The sequence below is a fragment of the Euwallacea similis genome, chromosome 8 (genome assembly GCF_039881205.1).
Source record: "Euwallacea similis isolate ESF13 chromosome 8, ESF131.1, whole genome shotgun sequence".
Classification (NCBI taxonomy): Eukaryota; Metazoa; Arthropoda; class Insecta; order Coleoptera; family Curculionidae; genus Euwallacea; species Euwallacea similis.
Genome location: NC_089616.1, coordinates 1,054,916 through 1,070,144, shown reverse-complemented (window position 1 = coordinate 1,070,144; position 15,229 = coordinate 1,054,916). Strand labels below are relative to the sequence as shown.

The 15,229-nt window shown below is 36.6% G+C and overlaps 1 protein-coding gene across 2 annotated transcripts in view; it reads right to left on the bottom strand.

The window, feature by feature from the left end:
- The window catches only part of LOC136410483 (uncharacterized), a 111,328-nt gene that overhangs the window by 70,616 nt on the left and 25,483 nt on the right, over positions 1-15,229 (bottom strand). The window contains exon 2 of one of the 2 annotated variants that reach the window (XM_066392660.1): positions 13,982-14,066. The exons of the other annotated variant lie outside the window; for it this stretch is intronic. The gene's annotated coding sequence lies outside the window, so the exon portion shown is untranslated. The remainder of the gene's footprint in view (positions 1-13,981; positions 14,067-15,229) is intronic. 2 annotated transcript variants of the gene reach the window in all.

The following is a 15,229-nucleotide window of genomic DNA, read 5'->3' as shown; positions in this document are numbered from 1 at the left end:
AATTTTTTAAATATTTTTTTCCCTTTTCTTTTCTGCATTTAATCAACGCTTCTTTGCGTGCAGATGTAAATGTTTCTGTCACAAGGGCAGAAAGATCAAATCGTCGATTGCCTTATAGATCTATCTATATACGAAGTTACGTAAAAAGACTAGAGCTTATTTTGGAAGTTCTCGAGACTGGGTTTGTTTGGGCTCTCACCAGCTGTTACCGGAATTATGCCGGATAAAGCCAAAGCCTGTTTTGTTTGCCCGACTTCAACTTTCAAGTTAAAACAGTAATAGATATCCACTTGATCCTAGAATGGGTGCGATTTAAGGGAACGTCAAATTTGCACCTATACAATAATTAAAAGTATTTAAAAATTGTTGTTATTTTTTGAAAAATTTTACTCGATGGTCGTGTGCAATCTGAACGCTCCAATGACCCATACTTGTGTGCGAGGCATTATTCTAAAACCAAACGAAAGAAAAATGAGCAATCCGCCTTAAACGTATAGAACATATGAGCCCATTTCACCTGCACATCCGCTGTTTTTCCTGCATACTTAAAGCTCGAAATTATTCCAATTTTAGGCCTTTTTAGCTCCTTTCTAGGGCAACTTGTTTCCTACCAGCGGAATTTTTCCACTCTCAAGCAACTTTCCTCTACGCCACCAGCATGCAGAGCAGACCAACTCTCTGTCCCACCTCTGTCTAAAAACTTTTATCTTCAGTTTTGTGGAAACTTTGGACTATTCGAAAACACCTCCCTCTTATCAAAAAATCACTGATATTTGCGACTGTGTTATCGGGCCTGATAGCACATCACGTGCGGTAAACAATTATTGTTATCGCTTCCATGTCGCGTTTTAAATAATTACCCTTAAGTCGTAGTTCAATTGGTTCATTGTTTATATCGATTTCGCCGGACACATATTATTTACTTAGGATTGAGATTATTAAGTTGTTAAACGGAATAATTACGCATAAAAATGGGTCAGTAATAGGCACCAACTTTTAATTACTATGGGCAACTTTCCAACTGTTACCGAGATATTCCATTTCTTCGCTTAAGAACGTTTCAACCTCCGATGGATGGTTCTCCTCCAAGAGGGGCTGGAACATTATAGCACGTTTAACGGAATAAAATACTTAAAATAAATAGGCACGACTTCAATTGATTTCTCATTTTAAATAAGTATTCGATTACTTTCAATTGCTCCCATATCCTCAATTTAAACACATCTACTCGACGTCAGCCAAGAAAATTACCTGCAGATTGCGATATTCAAAGCGGGTTTTTTCTGTGTCGGATTGTCTTATTGACCGATGTAGGTCGATCCATCCATAGATTGACAGACCGCTGAACTAAAGATGGATTTGGAGATGACTCCGAACAAATAGGAAATGCGAGGTGAAAGACAAGAATATCGGATCAAGTGGCTCAATGGAAATAGAACTAAGTGAGCTTCCTTGGAAAAGAAAAGAATCGTTCGGGTGTTGAGTTTTACTATCTCCCCCATTTCCTTCCAGAGGCTCCAAAAAATAATCAATTCCAGATAAGTGACATTTGTTTAATATCATACTGTTTATTGATTTTCCGCCGATATCAAAACACGCAGCAGGTGCACGTTTGGAGGCGTCCCGTCCGGGACTTCGATATCGAAAATAGAACAGATTAACTGAAGTGGTTGCACGAGATTCACTTCGTTTTGATGTTGATGTGGAACACAGTCAAACATTCCCGGCTGGTTTAAAAATAACTCCCATTCTGACAATGGTCCTCCCGCCTTCGTTGTCACAGCTAGTTCTGATTCATGGGGACACAAACAAAACTTTCCTCGGCATCCGTTGCAGGAAAACGTGCTAAAACTGCTCACTAAGCCGCAGTCATCATTACTGACGATACCGTTCCGTTTCGAAAGCTTTTATTCAATTTACAAGTTTCTCCGCAATTTTACCTGTTAAAGAAGTATCGAGATTCTCCAGTTCTCCCCATTCCGCTTGCCTGGCACGCTGCTGGCATTTTTTTACTGTTAAACGACTGGTTTTTGAATGCCAACCATCGACATAGTGCACTGGTATATTACGCCTTTTTATTCCTTTGCTTCTCGATACTGGTTCATTAAAAATCGGGGTTTGCGTGATGAGGAGGCTGAATCTCATTACAGCTAATTAAAAACAAATGCGATTTCATCTATATAAATATCTGCTCCTATTGTTGCTAGGCAATATCTCTGTTGCTAGGCAATATCTCTGTTGCTAGGCAACATCTCTGTTGCAAATATGTTTCATATGTTTTGGGAATAAGGCCCAAATAGGGATGGAACTGTCCACTATCCTCGGTTAAAACTGATTGAGAATGGGGCTCACCTTTGTTGATAGCTCAAATGCGAACCCTTGTTAACGTTTCGGTGGCAATTCTGTTCCCTTTTTCTGAATCTGGGGAAAAATGGTTATAAAAGCAAAAATTTGCAGAACTAAGACGTAGAGAATGTCTGTATGTGACGTACTTAGAAAATTCCTCATCCGAATCGCTGAAGAATGAATTTTTAACACGGGTCATGTCATCGTTTTAAAAGGTTGATTTGAGTTAAGTGATTAGTGTTTAATTATTGTACCTAATTAAACCTTTTTTAAATTTAACTTCCTGTGCTTGTGTAAGAGACCACACACCGCCTTTTATTAAATAAACTACACGCACTTCTCTTGATTTTACGCTTATTTATTAGTGGTTCCTGGGTAACCATGCAAGCATCGTTTCATTTACTTCTATGACCATTACCAAAGGTGCCTGGTAAATATTTGACTTTAAAATTTTCTATTTTTAACGTAATAGTGAATATTCTTTAATTCTCTTGTTAAAGGTGTAGAGATTTCGCCAAGATAAAATTGCCCACATTGCAACGAATTTGATGCACAGAATGTTTCATAAACATATCGACAAATTTTCAGGGGATGTGGAGCTCATAAAAGCCAATATTTAGAACGAATAAAATTGAGTCCGAAATCACCTCGTTTCCAAGATACAGAGTGTTTAATTTCTTATGTATTTTTATACTTTTTAAATATTTCAAAAACTGTTTGGAATACAGACATAAAATTCGGGACACGCTATGTCGGGATAAATGTGCATGTTCTGGAATAGAAAGAATATTTCCATTTATACCAGTAGCGTCCCTGCGGCCATTTAATAGGATGTTTTTAATGAAAAAAATAGTACGCCACTGATTTTCTTACTACGAACATTTTTTCCTCAATATTCCATCAATTCCTAATAAAAAAGGCCTCTTAGTGTTTTGTTTTGTTTCGTTTTCGAGATAAAAAGTAATTTCTCATTTGTGTGCCTACCAAAAAAACGGTATAGGTTTCTAAGTGCGATTTTTTTAACTCTTTAGGAGAAATTAATTTAATTTTCTTTTAGTAGCGGTAGAGGACATGAAGACAAACATTTTTTGTCTAATAAAATATATCCGCAAAAAAACCTGTTTTTTCTACTAATAGATTTAGGATCTCGATTAAGAACCTCGACTATGGATGTGTGGGTTATGTGAATTATTCTAAAGAACTTGCTATTAAGGGAACCGTGAAAAAATCAAAAAGTAGGTAAAATTAAACTAAAACCAGTACGTCAATACTCAAAGAATGGATACAATTCCACAGATATAATAAAATTATATTTAAATCTGATATTAATTTGATCAAAAATAATTTATAATCAAAAATATACATAAATGATTTTAATCGTTGGTGAGATAGTATTCAAAACAGCTCCATTGTTAAATATTGCAAACAAAAATTCTCATTTCAATGAATTTCATTCAATGAAAATTTAATAACAAGTTTCGAACATCCAATAATAATATAATAATAATAATGATAATAATAATAATAAGATAGTTGAAAAGACACGAATTAATCTGTGCAACAAAAACCTCTGAAACTGAAACTCCTTTTATTTCCAAAGGCTTAAAGTATTCTGGCATCCCTGAATTTATTCCCAACCTTGACTTCATTTTAGCTATAGAACAAACAGTTCAAAACTTACCACAGGAACACCAACAAGAGTTTAAAATTAGGTCAAAACTAATTTTAGATAAACATCTTAAAATTAATCGAAATTTTATCCTAATTGAACAAATGGCGAAGGTAACGCTGCAAACATAATGAATTGTGTTACCTATGAGCAATAAATGTAGGACTTTTTAAATAATGGGATTTGCAGAAAGTAGCAGGAAACAAGTGGAAACTTAATTTCACAAGTGTAGATAGATATAAATTAAGCACTCGAAAAAGCAAAACACCCCATTTTTATGGTGTTTCTCAGACCAACAAAAATAACATACCTTTAAGACCTACTGTTAGTAGCATAAACTCACCCACGCATTCGCTGTTAAGATTTCTATTAAATATCTTAAATCCATCAGTAGGAAACACAGATTTTTAGTTTATTCATAAACATTCCAGAAAATAAAACACCTTACAATAATATCAATTGCTAATCTCTATCTTTTACCTTTCATTCATTAAAAAAATCTTAAAAAATCGACTGTATCCTTAAAATAAAATCCTAATTTGATCATTTCTAGCAGTTACTGTTCTTCCTATTTTCTACATCACTTCTCACAGCTAGCTCAGTTGAAAATCCCTGCATTATCACAGAACAAATTTTAAGTATTTTATATTTTTTATTATTCTGTGTAAACCTCCTACACAAAAAAATATATCTTGGAGAACGAACGAAATTACACATGAACAGTCTTATGAAGGTAATAACGGTCTGTGTGAAAACAACTTATTTTCAATACAAAATGATTATTATTAGCAAAACTCTGCAAAAATTTAATTGTGTTTATAACAATAATTTTAAACTTAGTTTGGATAACTTTCTCAATCATCTAAATTTGAAAGAACTTACTGCAGAATTTATGACTGAAAAACAACCAAATAAAAAACTGAAACTAAACTTTTAAATTGAAAATAATGGGCAATTCCACCGCTCCAACAACCTCTACTTGTGTGCGAGACGCTATTCCCAAATAAAATTATAGAAACATACTTGTTAGATCATGTTTTGTTATGTGGAACAGTTCTATAAACTGTTTCGTTCCCAGAAAATTGAGTGGAGTAGAGACTGCCTTAAACACAACAGAGGTCCACCAAGAAAGAGGTTCCAGAAGGTGGACATGGGTCTAAGAGGGCATCTCGATGTTAACTAAGGTGCTGTTTAATGCCTTTCAGGACCGCTATTTTGATGTTTCCTCTATGTACTAGAAGACCAATATCTTCTTTCTACCTACTCCATTCTTAGTTCTACCGTGGACTCTGTGGCAATGCCCAAAACAGGGTCGAGATCAGTAGATTCTTGTGCAACATTGCATCTGCCTTTGTCCCCTTTGAACGTTTGGTCCAAAAATAAGAACCAAAATATATCAAGTCCATATTAGCACTTCTGAAGACTTTCATCAGCTTTTATCCCACCGTATATCAATTTGCTTGCAATGTTTGCCTCTATTCTCCAGCACTCCGACAGACTGATGCCGTTATCAGCCTTCCTTTTCGGTGCTTCTTTTCGTTATCCATTGTCGTCAATATTTTAAGGGATAAAGCTTTCCAAACTAAATTATATTAGGATAAATGGTTGCCGTGTTTGTGTTAATTTATCCTATAACATTGAAAAAAGGTGTCGTTAGAAGGTAAAGAAGAAATTTTAGTTGTTACTTGACACTTCAAGCAACGAGCATACATTTATCATAGAAAATTCACTCCCCCAAAGACCCAAATAAGTTCGGGATACCTCGACTGAACCTGTCTTTCTCTGCTCTATCGTTGGAGCCAGTGAAACAAGCAACTTCATTTATTTTAGAGCAGCACTCGATGATAAAAAAGCCAAATTAACAACAGAATGGTGAATACTACTAGACTAGACGAATAGATCAAAGTGCCGGGGCTGAGGGAACTTTCTATGAGCGTATGTGTTCGGTGTTACAAGGTCCCACTGGACACTGCTATATTGACTAAATTTTTGATTATACTCAATGCGGGAATTCTGTCGCATACCTACTATTGATCAGGACTTTATGGGTTCTTCAGTGATCTTTTGTGCTAGTCGAAAAGATGGTAATTGCTTATTTATGAAGTAAATCGATGCAAACCCTGAAGTTTTACTCTGAAGCTTGATCAGCCAATTTGAACACTGTCAAAGCATAATACTCCAAATTGCAGACAGGCAAAGAAATAAGAGGAAAAGTTCAAATACAAACAAAGGTCGATGAAAGCTTCATTAAGACATCGGAAAATCGAATTTCTTTCTTGAATTTTTACCGAGATTTTTCGTCCTGAGTTTCAAGGAAAATTAACTAGAACGTTTTTGAAATACTTGAATCAAATTACATTAAGAAGGAAAGTAGCTGCTTATGTCCTCCAAAGTATGGAACATTGCTTTAGAACACTATCTTTCTGAACGAACGCACTACTTGATGATAGTGCGGGGTGACCTGAGCTTCCTGGCACAAAAACAGCTTGCTCAGTATTATTTGAAAGAGTGTGATTCATACTTGAACAACAGCAAGAAGTCCGAATACCGATACTAGAGTTTATGCGAGCGCAGGAAGAGAAAACAAAGTGGAAATATGGAAAGTGTCCTGATTAAGATTGATCTGGTTTCATGGGTGCCAGAATCCAAATCCACGGATAACGATGAGGAAATGTCAAGCTTTCAGCTCGCAAAGAGACAGGGAACTTTTCGCTTTCCGAAATCTTTAATGAATATGAAAAAGTAGTGACGACGAGGACCAACGTCCTCACAATACTCGGCTTGTGTCATGACGGAAGTCACGAGACACATACCCTCGATGAGCGGACATTAAAGCGGCTTCTAACGGAGTCATGTCAAGATTTGTTTAATGAAAACACCACAAGGAAGTGACGTTCAAATCACTCTTTGATAAAACGGTTTCCCGACAGGCAGATTCCTATAGGAAAAACCTGAAAATAACACCGAGTTCTGAACTTATTGCTCCTCGTGGGAATAATACGAGGAAGAAACTTTCAAACAGTATCTCGTTATTTCCTTTTCTCGTTCGATCTCACTAACTCTTTGGCCCTAATTTTCCTTTTTTACCTGCGAGATTTAAAATCTACGAGGACGCGTATGCTTCGACTGAAAGACATGTCTGCGCGTTACCTTCTCCGAAGTTTCTTCCGGGTTTTTCTTATATCAAACGCCTTTTGTACGACCGGACCGTAATCTGGATGGATGTTCACGCTCCAGAAACGACCAAATCCACATGACATCTAAACGTTCTTGGTGCGTGGGTCCCGTGGAGCCGCTTCAATCGATTAAAGTTGAAATCGAAGGACCATTTGTTCGAAAATATCAAACCCCAAATAGGAACATCGGAATGGGAAACGGAATTGTTCCACTTTCGTTATATTCCCGGTGTCGTGTCGACGAAAATCCAACTCACGGTTCGCGCCGACGCGTTTCGAATCTTTGTATACACACTTCGGTTTGCCGCCCCCTCCGCCGCCACAGTTTGGCGGACTAAATTGTCGCACCGCGTTGGCCTTGGTGCCGATGCCATTTAGGATGAAGTGCAATGAATTACGACAGAATGTTCGCTTCATAGCATACGACACTGCAGTTTGCCTGCGTCTTCCTGGATACGCCGTGGATTAATGAGTTCTTTTCATCGAGTTTATCCGTACGTTAATCGGGACAAATACATTCACGGTGTAACCGAGACGTCTGGAATCGGATCAGGTTCTGGCGCGCAATCCAGTACCTTCTGGTCCGAAGTCGCAGGTGACGCAGCGACCTGGATCTCACCCGGACTAAATCTTGATCTGGTTTGACTCTGGGAGCTCTGGGTGAACTCTGGGAGCTCCGGGTAAACTCTGGGAGCTCCCGACATCAGTCCGTCTCGCTCCTATTCGTTGTAAATTGTGGAGAAAAAGTGAAACGAAAGAGTCACTCCGTGTACTTAGAGCTCCTTCCGAAGGCGGCTAGTCATTGTAAATTTTTTTAGCTGAGCTACTTGTTTGCAATAGCGATGGTCTTTTTTCCGAATACAAAAGCCAAAAGGTCGTTATTTTACGGTGTTGTGGCAACTGCGACTGTCTTCAAATAATTATTAAAGCTTAAGAACCGTTTGCCCGCTTATCGCATTCTTTTCATTCTTCTCTCTTTCGTGCTTCGCATTGTTTGGACTAGCTATACATGTATTCGAAGTTGCCCCGTTATGCCAGCGGAACAATATAAAACGGATTTTTATTTTAAATTTAGAAAACAACGTAAGAGAGCATTGCTTATTAGGTCAATAAACCAAGCCAATCACGATCGTTCGCGAACGCTATCATTCTATTACTTCACTATCAACCATCCAAAAGTTTTAACCTTTTCAGCCTTAAAATGTTTCCCGAAGAATTCCCAAAATTTCTCGAGAGATTTGTTTGCTCAGCTATAGATTATTGTCCCTGTTAGGCTGGTCAATTTTAGCGCATTCGTACAGCGTCGCCCTGCAAGGGATTTGCGCTCTCCATAACAATTTTGATACGGAATGGAAGAAATATTGACCTTGGCATTGACCCATTAAATATTTAATACATTTTTTGGAGATGGGCACGATTTGAACTTCTAAACAGATCCTAAGGCAACAAAAACGGACTTGCGAATTTCAGGTTTTCTGGTATCTCTCTTTGGGAGGATCAATATTCCCTGGAATTTCCTGCAAAAGCCGGAAAATAACTATTAAAGGCGATGAGAAACATATACCTTAGATGGATCGAAAAATAGACCAGAAATTCCACTGGCATAATTGATATTCGCCCCAATTTTCTTTAGCCTCGACCTTCGCTTAGCGCAAATCTTCCATCGCACCGAACTGCGTAACCGACAATGGCTTCTGTGAATTTGAAACCAGTTCATATTCATTAATTTTATCTTTATCGAAAATTCACTTTATCAACGAAAATTACTCTGGCAAGTTTCTTATTTTTGTATTATTATACAGGGGGTCCCAGGACTTATGACCAGGACATTAGCAGGTTTAAAAAGACGTCTCTTAATGGGATTCAAGGTTACATCATTCGTATTTTTTTCCTTAATGAGATTCAGCTCCTTGAGGTTTATTATTGTAATTTTTTATTTCATTGCCCCTTCAATTTTTGAGGCGTATTTTTGAGACGTTAAAATTGAAACTTTGTATGAAAACCGAGGAAGTTGTGTGGCTATAAAAGCCAGCTTGACTGACTGTACATTTTCACAGCAATTTTTCTTAAATACCATGTGTGTGCACAAACCGGAGAAGTTCTTTTATTTCACAACCTCTTCGGTGTTGGTCCTACTTTTTGGATTAAATCGGTATTGCAAATGGATCTTGTAAATGTGGGTAATCACTGAAGTAGAAAATCGAATAAAACACGCTGAAATTTCATCAATTCTTCTCAATGTGCTGCTGTCAATCCGCGTCACAATCGACAAACATTTTTATGATTAATCAAATGGTTTAAGATGTGTAGTGCACCTTAAACGGAGCCGAGCCAGAATTGACGGAGATTGAAGGCCCCATTCTGTAATATTTCGATAATCAAGTATTTAATATTCAATCATGAATATTCATAGAACGCACTCGGGTCAATGCTATCGTAAACAGCTGGTTTCAAACAAACACCAAATCAAATATTGTCAATAATGTAATCTACTACAAAACAAACCGATTTAATGTCAGAATAATTGCTAAAGTTCGCTTCTTAAATACATCCATCAAAAGATACGTTTGTAGTAGAATGGCCCGCATGGTCGCCCATGTGGGCAGTTCTATGTGTTTATCGTATGGTAGGTCGGTACTCTCCGCTTCCTCTCATATCGATAATGAGATTTGTTTACAAATTTTCAAGTTAATTGTTAGGTTCACATGTTCTTTTTTTTGCTCCTAAGCTGGTTAGTAATTCTAACGGTATTCCATCTTACTTGGTTGGTTGGGTATGATGGGCAAGCTGTTTAAATCTCTAAAATTCTAATATACACTCGCGGCCAAAAGTATGGAGGGATCTTTATTTTGTATTGTATTTGTTGCACTGAAGAAGGACTCATTTAATTGTATTATTAAATTATACGTTTTTTTATTGATTGAACGTTTTTTAAACATCTTTACATTTCTGGGAAGCCGATATGTCTGTTTTTCTATAAATATTGTTGATACCTCGAACAAAAACATGGAAAGATAAGCATTATTAGTAGTTTTGAGCCAATAACTCCCACAGTTTTCTTATTTTGTGTCTCTAAACAACGATGCAACGATGGGTAAAAATAAGTATTTCTCAGAGGACTTACGCAAAGAGATTGTGGAATTGAATCGACAAGGTTTAAAACAAAGTGTTATTGCAAGAAATTTTCCAATCAGTGAAGGCTGTATCTAAAATGTCGAAGAAATTTAAACTGGTAGGCAAGGTAAAACTCTAGAAAAAGTTGGACGTCCCAGGAAAACCACCTTGAACATCGACAAATGCATTAAACGTACATCACTTGCGAACCTCAGTAAGACGATGCGGCAAATTAGGCAAGAAATATGCGAGAGATACAATGTAAACATCACAATTCAAACGGTAAGACGTGGATTATGTGCTGTTGATCTTATGGGAAGAACTGCCATCAAGAAACCTCTTATTTCTAAGAAAAACCGAAAGGCGCGAGTTGAATTTGCAAATGAACATTTGACTTGGTCTTCACAAAAATGGAATACAGTTCTTTGGAGCGATGAATCCAAGTCCAACATCTTTAACTTAGATGGAAAAACGTATGTTACAAGACCAGTAGGCTAAAGATTCGATCTTAGATACCAGAAACCAACGATAAAATATGATGGTGGCAAAATCATGGCATTGGGATGTTTTCGTGGTCCGGAGTCGGCCTCCTTGTGAAAATTGACGATATTATGAATCGATTTGTTTATTGGGATATTTTAGAAAGTAGGATGTTGCTATGGGCCGAGGTGGAAATGCTCCTTATTTGGTGATGTCAACAGGATAACGATCCGAAATACTCTTCACGGCTTGTGAGAAATTAGTTTCTGGAAAACAGTACTAATATATTAAAGTGGCCATCTCAGTCAGCAGACCTGAACCCCATCGAACACTTATGAGACCGTTTAAAACGACAAATAAAGCAAATTAATGTCCGCAACAAAAAAGAGCTTTGGCATAGAGGATGTCAGGCAGTCCTCAGGGCAAAAAGTTATGCAACTTCATATTGATTAAATAGCTTTATGTTTATTTATTTTTGAATAAATGTTTCCTTTTCATACTTTCGTCCACATTAATTTAGTTTTACTTTAAATTAATTAAAAATAGTAGGCACTAAAGCTAATGGAATTTGAAATCTACATTTACTTCAAACAAGATTTTAATGCCATAGAGTTTATTTCTTAAATCTATTAAAACAAGAAATATTGATAATTTAAAGATATTTCCCTACTTTTGTCCGCAAGTGTATCTCGAAAAATTTTAGTGTATTCCTGAAAAAACCTTTAATATTTTTAAATAAGCATTTCGTTGTTTTTTCGGAATATCTTTTGCAGACCAAAACTGACCATCAGTATTTCGTATTGTATTTTAATTCGTCAGCACGTTAAATTATCATTTACCATAAGCGTACTCTTTAGGTTAAGCATGCCCTGGAGTACCTTGAACACATGAATATTCAAGGCAACTTGCAGCGAATTATTATGGCTGATGATTACGCGTATTAATAAAGCTTTATGTCAACATTTGTTTGATGTGCATAAAGGTAATAATGCTTGGTTAAATCGCGGCTTAAATTAATGGCTATAAGCACCTGTCAGTGAATTGCATCAATTAGTAAGAAGTTCGTTGATTACTAAGTATTTACTGCAGGCTATCTTTCCCTTTAAGATACTTTTAGGGTCCAGCCAATTCTTTCTATCGAAATTACAACCTTGGACAAAAATATTTGCCACTTATGTAAAACCTCAATAATTTTAAATTATTTCATATTTGAGATAAAAGCAAATTACCAGTTGATAACAATAGGAATATTTATTAAAATAAAACATTAAACATTAATATTTAGTAGAAACCCCTTTAGCTTTAATAACAGCGGTGATTCTTTTGGATAAACTCGACACCAAACGTCGGCATTCTTGGTGAGTAATGTTATGCCACTCCTGAATCAAAACATTTTTTAGTGATTCCTTTGATGTAATAGAGTGTTCTCTAATTTTGCGCTCCAGTATCGACTAAATATGTTCAATGGGGTTGAGGTCCGGTGACTGAGCAGGCCAGTCTATGACCTCAACCCCATTATCTGAGAACCACTTCATTATCGTTCGCGATTTATAACATGGCGCGCTATCTTGCTGAAAACGAATCCATGTTGGTGTCACCAAACATTTTATTAAAAGACGGTTCTAGTGCCGTTTCCAGTACTTGGATCTATTTATTTGAATCCGTTCGGCCCTCACACACAACGATTTCGTCCACCCCGTATGCCGACATGCTACCCAACAACATTATACTTTCTGCTCCGCGTTTTATGGCTGGTACGATACATTCTGACTTGTATTCTTCGCCTATTCTGCGTCTAACAAAGGTTGCACCCGCGGTATCAAAAGCTTTAAATTATTACAAAAATCATGGAATATTTAAAAGGCGACTATTAGGAATTTTACTTGTTTATTGTTATAATGTATTTGAAATAAATTCATAAAATAAGTATACCTCGAAGTTATACACGTGCGACCACACGATATTTCACTAATCTTCTTCAGTGAAATTTTTATGTTGAATACGCCATTGCAAGTGGTTTTTTTAAAATTATTTTCTGGCATTTCCGCAGCCACGGTTTCTTCCTTGCTGCCCAACCCTTGAGCCCCGCATGTTCAAGCCGTCTCCTGACTGTTCTAGCAGAAACTTCTTTCTCAATGCTCCCGAATAAATTTAGAGCCAGCTCAGAAGATGTGTCTTTCCGATTTTGTAAAAAAGTGTGTACCAACTGCCTCTTGCACTTGCAGTGCGTTTTCTACCACTTTTTTTAAATTTTCATGACTTTTTGATTTTTCATAACGTTTTAATGTATGTATATCTGACAGTACTAAGAGGGCACTTGACTATTTTTGCGATTTGTGTTTTACTTTTACCTTCCTCAAAAAGTACTTGAATTTTTATGCGTTTCGCTAAATCGAATTCTCTCGTTTTTGGCATTTTTGTAAAAAAATAAGAGTTTTCTTTAGAATAAACGACTATAATCTAATAATTATTAATCAGTGCGCACACTACGAGTGACCAACTAAAATTCAAGTTTGTTACTGTAATCGTGTTGCGACTTGTCCTGCCGCGTTGATGCTTTGTTTACGTTGCTCAGGTGATCGCGCCGATTAATAAGAAAATACAAAATAATTGTTTAGAGTAAAAAGAAAATTAAATTTCCAAGAATTAAGAGGGGCAGCAAATAGTTTCGGCCAAGGCTGTACATCATGGGCGCCTCACGTGGTTGTTAAGCATTAGCAACAGGGGAAACATCTGCGAGTTCACGTTTTTAAAAACCGTTTTCGAACACATTTTCGAGTATACGCGTGGAGCTAAAAATATAATTACCAACGCGGATTTAATTATCATTAAACACACTCTATATTGGCTTATCCATTAGTAACGGGATGTCCCACTTTTTATGTAAATCTGAGCCAAGTTTGCCGGTTCACGCGATTATTCCAATTCCGCCATTGTACGGTATGGCGGAGACGAACCGGCGGCCTCGGAAGACCGAGCATGGGTCGCGATTATGGTTGAGGAAGCCTTTGGTTGGAGTTATGATGATGGTTGTTTTGCCTTTGACAATTCAGGTTAATCATATACGATGCAGTTTTCTGTTTTTGCGATGGAAATATGCGTTCGAACACACGAGAGATATAAAATCAACACGAGGCAGCTCTTTACAACTAAAGGAAGCATGGAAAGTTTTATACTTGATTTTACGCCTACTTACGTTCATAACACATAAATCTCCGAGATTCTCGACGGTGCCAACGATTTATTAGAAAGAAAGCAAACTGCAGCGCTAATCCTCTCACCTGAAAATTAAAACATCCATAAAGAGAAGTAAATTAAAAAAAATTACTACAGTATACCTTGAATGACTCGGTACGTATTGAAACTCGCTCATTCATAGGAAATCAAAACTCAGATTATTTAATCCTGTCTAACCTCAAAATTCATCGGTGCATGCGCAAATTGACCGTGATTTTATTTTAAAGGTAGAAGCTCGACTCAGAAACCTTTTGACGTGCTCGACGCGGCTAAAAATGTCAGTTGTCATTAACCAAACGCCCAAATTGAAAATCGAACTTATACAGGGCGGTCCAATTGCTTAAAACGTTAATGGCCCTTTTACAGTGAAAGGTAGATGCTTGAACTAAATATCAACGTATCATATCGAATATTCCTAGGTACATATCTCTGCAAGATGATATATTTTCAGAAATTGAGAAAGTCTATTAAGTAAATATATTTCTATTAAATAAACATCTCGGCAATTATAGTATTGAATTGAAGCTTCAACGTTCAATTCTTTCATCGATTTGAGAACGTCAATTTTTACTTTGTTGAACACTACATTTAAGGGAAGAAAACAATTAAAATAAAATGGCCTCAAATTGACCTTCTATTTCAAATAAATGTTCCACTACTTTCGATTCCCCCTATATCTTAAATTTAAATGCATTTACTGAGTGTTAACTATTGGGAAATTACTTGCGAACTTAGATATTCAACCGTTGTAGACTGTGTCAATAGCGACAGGGTTCAGACCAAGTCCACATATCAGATCTTACAAATCAAAGTTTGTGCCCCCTTCAAGAAAATCTCAACTAACGATCTGTTGCTTTGTAAGAGTCGTAGCAACATTTTCATATAAAGCAGCTAAAGGCATAAAACATTTTCAAAACGGATTACTCACCAGCTATAATGACGTAAAAGGTGCCCTCTTATAAAAATCTCTTAATTTTTTAAAATGTTTAATAGAAATCGAAAACGGCTTTGTAACAAGTCCGTTACCAAGTTGTTTTCTAAATAGACTTTATGTAACACTTTTACAGATGCTGTTACAAAGCTGAAGTCCGTTACAGGCCTACGAAGACATTAATAAAACAATAAAGTTTTTGTAAATTTCGAATTTTTTACACAGAAGTAGGTACAGAGAATAGGAAATGGATAAAAGGTAAAAGTAAAAAGAAAA